The 5,919-nt window shown below is 43.1% G+C and overlaps 1 long non-coding RNA gene across 1 annotated transcript; it reads right to left on the bottom strand.

Moving 5' to 3' along the window:
* Positions 1–2,150: 2,150 nt before the first annotated feature.
* Positions 2,151–5,690, bottom strand: LOC109298201. The gene is made up of 3 exons (XR_002097527.1): positions 5,583–5,690; positions 5,333–5,334; positions 2,151–2,161 (listed from the first exon to the last, which is right to left on the bottom strand). It is a non-coding gene; the product is annotated as an uncharacterized LOC109298201 (long non-coding RNA).
* Positions 5,691–5,919: the final 229 nt, after the last annotated feature.

Genomic DNA, 5,919 nt, shown 5'->3' with positions numbered 1-5,919 from the left:
AAGGGCATTTATAGATATGCTTCGGGGGGGATGGAGGGGAGCCGCACTAATTAAAAGCACCCAGAGTGTCATGTGTATCAGTGTCCCCATGCTGAAAAATGGCAGTGGGGCGCTTTGAACTAAAGCTCATCAAATGAGCTTTAGATTAAAGCACCCCACCGCCATTTTTCAGCATGGGGATGCTGATATACTTAACGCTGGAGTCTGCTCTGACACACTGGAATTACAACACATCAGAGCTGCCTCCCTGCATATGTATAAGTACTCAAAGGTTTGAGAGGATCCTTCCATAAGTATGTTCTTTGTTTTTTGTGGTATCCAAAATACCCAAGTCCATATGGAACTATATGAAACCCATGTTGTATATAGTTATATAAAGGTGATGGTTTTATTTCGTGCGCACTGCAGAGACTGCTGTCAGCAGAAGACAGCTGTCATGTGGTAAGCCAGAGTTGCTGCAGTATGTCAAAAAAGATGCATACATCTTGCTCTCTCATGGACATTTTGTTTGCTAATTTTGTTTGGCTTCTTTTTCTTAATCTAAAATAAAAGTCACCCCCACTAACAGCTTTTGGTTTGTCTTGGGGTCTGGAATAAGATAACAGGAATTCACATGACTCCTCCTACAATGTTATATCTTTGCTTTAACACCTTATTTAGTTTCCAGTTGTGTTGAGCATCAAAATCCAATTGTCTCACATTTCTACAGCTAGGTTGACAAAAGTCAATAGTAAATATGTTAAACAAGGCAGTTGTAGCAAGTTGTTGTAAGACTGATTACAGATGTACAAAAAGGGAACTGTGCAGCAGCAAAACTTCCAAGCACCATTAAAAACTCACACAGTGTATTTTTTAAAGAATAATTGGCCATTTTAACCTGTCTTTGAAAGAAACATGAAATGTAGTAAGGCTCAGACTGTACACAGGGTACAGAGATATGGTCTAGACATGGTTGTTTCAAAGACTATGGTTATAACACCAGTGATTCAGAGGAGGCACGTGGCTGCGTCACTTGCTGACCAACAGCCTCTGGTTTTGAGCTGTATTTAGATCAGCTGCTGTAGTGTATCATAGCTCAGCTCCAGGTCAGCTGTGCTCATTACCATTTACAGTTGCTGAGACAACTGTTGCACAGGTTGTAATCTTTCTTTTTTTGAGTCATCAGAAGGTTAAAAGGGGAGACCATTCAGGGAAGAAACCTGAGCACTTCCAGCCTCAACTCTGAAACAGACAATGTAGAGGTGGTTTTGGAATATGTTTCAAAATGGAAAGGAAAATGAAACAGGAATCTATTTTGTTTTGCCATTTTTCCGACTATAGGAGACATCTAGAAGTAAATGTTATTAGGTACATAACACAAACAGTGTAATCCAAATAAGTATATAATACAATTAGGGCATGCTCTTCCATATGGTACTAATAAAAAATATAGCTCTGTTCAATGCCAAACTCTTACAACTCTCCCTGCCCTGCTGGACAAGGGTGTCTTTCAACACGTTCACTGGCATCTACCCTGTGAGGCAACCTTCCTGTGCCTTCTTCTCCTCCACTTTACACAAGTGGGATTTTAAAGGCCTTAGGTCTTATTTCTAGAGGTGGGGAGGTAAGAATAACCTGGCTACATAGTACCCAACCTCAGACTGACTTTGGCTCTTTAGTTTCTGAGAGGCTCAAATAGGGAGGATACATAGATAATACTATAGTGTATTCTCTTTGAGATCAAATCCTTGGGTCCCAGGGCCCACAGTTGGAGACACTGCTTTGCTGCTCTGAACTGGCTTAATGAGTTTCCCTGGCCTACACATTGTAGCAACATGTCAATGCCCTGGGGCTATGCTCCTTCTAAGCAGCTGTTACTGTTATAAGGAGTGACATCAGAATACTAGTAAGGGGAATGTTCCCGAGGGGAGCCTTCCTGGAAATAAGTCACTGCTTTTACTAAGTACTAGTGCAAACAAGCATTGACTTACCGAATGCCTTGAAAGCCTCTGTAGCCTCATTGGATGAAAGCCTCTGTAGCTCCCGTGAACAAGGTCCAGGCTCTTGATGGTCTCAGCTACAAATCAGGATTCCCACTCGAATGTGGTCTAGGTCACTAGAGGGAGAAGAGGGTTTCTAGGTTCTGTTCCTTCCTGCCACAACACAGGGCAAGACTTGGATCCTCAGGAAGTCCTTCCTAGAGATATGATGCCTGAGAACTGTTTCTCAAGCAAAGCAACATTTCTGAGCATGGAGGGGAATCTGTTTGAGCCCCAACAGGAGAAGCATAAGACAAACAACAGGCCTAGAGAAAAGACCCTGAGAGCAAATGGGACCCTTTATGCTCTGTGACTAACTTGAGTGCACAGTCACCACCATTGGCTGGGATTCACTATGCAGATGTGTCGATTAGATGTAAAACAACATTTGAGCAAAGGAAGCTGAAGCTCTTCCAGAAAACTTTGCTAAGCTCTACAAGGTCCCTTAATCCATTTATCAAATTTCCATTTCAAGGCAGAGCAAACAATTATAAGCCTTGAGAAAACAGAGTTAATCTCTATGTCAAGTCCGAGCAGACTCTGTTGACTCGTGCCAACTGTGGTTAAAGAGACATTCTCTGGTTAAAAAAAAAGCTCAGGTTCCATCGGCTGTCTAGATTAATTCCATTTACTTGAAAGCTAGAAACTAACTTTCTTTTATCAAAAGCTGACATTCTGACATAATCACATGACTCCAGGAAGGGATGCTTTAAATAAATCATCAAAGAACGACAACAGTTGGCAATAATAAGGATTAAAATGTTGTTTCAGTAAATGATATAAATGGAAAAATAATCCATTACAGTAAGCACTGTAAATAAATTTACCAGATATGGCCCCACTAAAAAGGGCAGCATATTAATACCAGATTTTCAGAAGTCAGTTCTATTTAAGTATTCTATCTGCAGAAGGGGTGCTGGGCTGTTCTGAAAGTCTGGTCCTTATTTAGGAGCTTAAAAGAAAGTTAGCAATTCTGAAAAAACCCAACACTAACACTTAACTTTCCACATTTACTAGTCTGTCCCTAAGCTATATTGCTGTGCTTGCTTCTCCTATTATAGCTTAGTTTGGGGAAATTTCTGCTACCTTTCACCAACAGCAGTAATGGTGGAAACATCGTGATAACATCAGATCTGTCATTACTTTGATCGTATCTGTACCACAAATGACTCTTCAAATTAAAAAAAAAAGAGGTTTGTCCCCTGGAAATCAAAAGGTATAAACAAAAATAATGGCTATTGGGAAGTTTTAATCACCCTACTACCGAGAGGTTCAGTTTCATTTGGATTTTTGTGAAACCCAACTGCTCAGTCCTTGTCAGCAGTCAGTGACAAAGTTTCATTACTCATAAGAAAAATAGAGAGGGAGAAAAGCAGGAGAGACAGGATAACACTTGCCATGTTCCAGGTGTGTTTGATCATCTTCCAGCTCTTATAACACCAGCCATCACTGTTATGCTCTGGATTGATCAGTTTAGATGATTGATTTCTGTACTTGTGCCAGTGTCTAGATATCATGCAGTTGCAGGGTAGAAGGAGGAACAGATGTTGCTGTTCCTCAGCTTTGTGCCACCATAAAAAATGTTATGGCTGTATAAAGTGACAGCAAATAGTCATCTATACCTTTTGTTGTGCCATAATGTGGAATAAAGGTAGTTACAACTTGCGCTGCTTTATTGCAGCAGACATGTATTTGCTTTATGGCTGGAGAGAATGGGCAGGCTGGAGGTGCCCACACTCCCCCACTGCCCCAGGCAGGTGCTCCCAGGGTTTGAGGGACCCAGTACTGCATGCCCTGGGAATTCCTGTGCAGGATTGGGCTCCACAAGCCCCCAAAGTGCCTCCTGGGCTTTCTCTGCTTTCAGGGACACATCCCTGCAATCTCCAGGGCATGCCTCTGCATGAGGGGAAATTCAAGGCTCCCTGCTTCCAGACACTGGTCCTGGAGATTACCAAGGGCATGTCTCTGTAACTAGGTTACCCCAAATTTCCTAAATTCCAGAGATGCATCCCAGAGATCCCAGGGACATACCTCTGAAAGCAGGGAAAGTTGGGACACTGGTATGGCCCTGGGACCAAAGCCACCAATCAGCTGATTGGTGGCCCTAGCCCCAGGACTGAGGACCACACTGGAGTGCCCCAGCTTTCCTGACTTCCAGTGATGTGTTCCTGGGATTTCTGGGGTGCATCTCTGGAAGCAGGGAACACTTTCCCCATTGGCTCACAAAGTCAAGTTGGACAATGGACAATGTGTGTTTCATCCAATGAAATGGATCAGCTATGCCAGGACACATCCTGGGGCAGCTGATCTGCTTTATTTGGCAACATCTATTTCTATCCTAAGTCTCAGACTGGCTAATGCAGGCTGCAGTACCTACTGCCATGGCACAAGGTCTCCACAAGTCCTGGCCAACACTTGGCAGTCCTGGGATGGAATGCAGATCACTTTACTGGCAGCGAGCTCCAAAAGTCATTACCATGAAATCAATTGATGCTATTTGTCACTCACTTTCTCATTCTGTGCTGTACATTTTAAGAGCAGATGGACAATCTGGGCTGGTTTCCAGAATTATCTGTACTGAATCCTTCAGGCAAGTGCCATTGGAGTTTCCATGCTTAAATATGCATTTTGAATACATGCAGTAGAGGACTGGCAGGTCAAGAAGAAACACGGAAATGTCCCAGACCTAGTGCAGATGGTGTCACAGCTCCCAGAGTGCAAAGCATCATAGCACTTTGCACTTCTAATTCACTCTCTATCTTTTACAGACTCAGTGTTCTCCTAGCATGGAGGTACATTGCTGGGCAACTGATGACAAAAGGCCTGTGCTGTGCCTATGTTTCTGTGGATACTACACCAGTGTCTGGTTTCCTCGGGATGTTTTACTATAATCTGTGTGAACATTTTGGTAAGTGGCATAGCACAATGCCTGAGCCTTGGCTGTCTTTCAGCATCCACATCCCTTTAGTCCTTGTTCTCGGCTGAGACTGCCAAGTCTGAAAGTTGAGACACCTATGAGCTAGGTCACGGGAACTTCCCCTACACCCACCTACCTACCCATACACATGCACAAATTCTTTTCACAAAGAAGACCAGAAAACCATCAGAGAGAAACAATCTTCTTTTACAACTGATCTAAGCTGTATTAGAAGTGGTGAAAAATTCAAAAAGCTCATTACCTTTCCTTTGAGCCTTTCCCATCCCACAGACGGATAAGGCAATTTCCTTTTTGCAGTACCCCACTTTGTATAAAATGCTTGGACTCACTGTCAACTTCCTGAAAACCAAGATACTTTACCAACCTACCCCAAGACATCTAGCTGCTCCCCTACATATAACAATCAGAGGGCAGTCCAAGGAGAACGCTGAGCATTTCCCCTAACTGGGTAGTCACCTTTCCTAAAAAGTAAACATAGATGATTATAGTCTCTCTCAAATAACATTTTCCAGTACTCTTTGGAGATCTCCAAAACTGTGTCTTTGATGGTCATGAGATCAGGACCCAAATCAAACTTCTCATCTACCAAGTGGTTATCATCCATACCCTGTTGTATCGGTAAGAACGTATTCAAAACACCTGAAAGCCTTGGAATGTAACCATCAGCCGTGTTTTCAGAAAACCCTCCATATCAACTGGAAGGACAGGAGAATGAATGCTAGAGCTCTAGCTCAAAGAAATGCCACCAGCATTGAAACCATGTTCATAGATTCATAAACTGTAGGGCTGGAAGGGACCTTGGAAGATCATTGGATCCAGCCCTCTGCACCAGGCAGGAAAGAAAGCTGAGGTCAGGTGACCCCAGCAAGGTGACTGTCCAGTCTCTTCTTGAAGATTTCCAGGGTAGGTGATTGCACCGCCTCTGGAGGGAGCCTATTCCACAGTCTGGAGACTAACTGTGAA

Source organism: Gavialis gangeticus, unplaced genomic scaffold (assembly GCF_001723915.1).
Source record: "Gavialis gangeticus isolate Ggan-Ray unplaced genomic scaffold, GavGan_comp1, whole genome shotgun sequence".
Classification (NCBI taxonomy): domain Eukaryota; kingdom Metazoa; phylum Chordata; order Crocodylia; family Gavialidae; genus Gavialis; species Gavialis gangeticus.
This window is presented reverse-complemented; position numbering and strand designations above follow the sequence as displayed.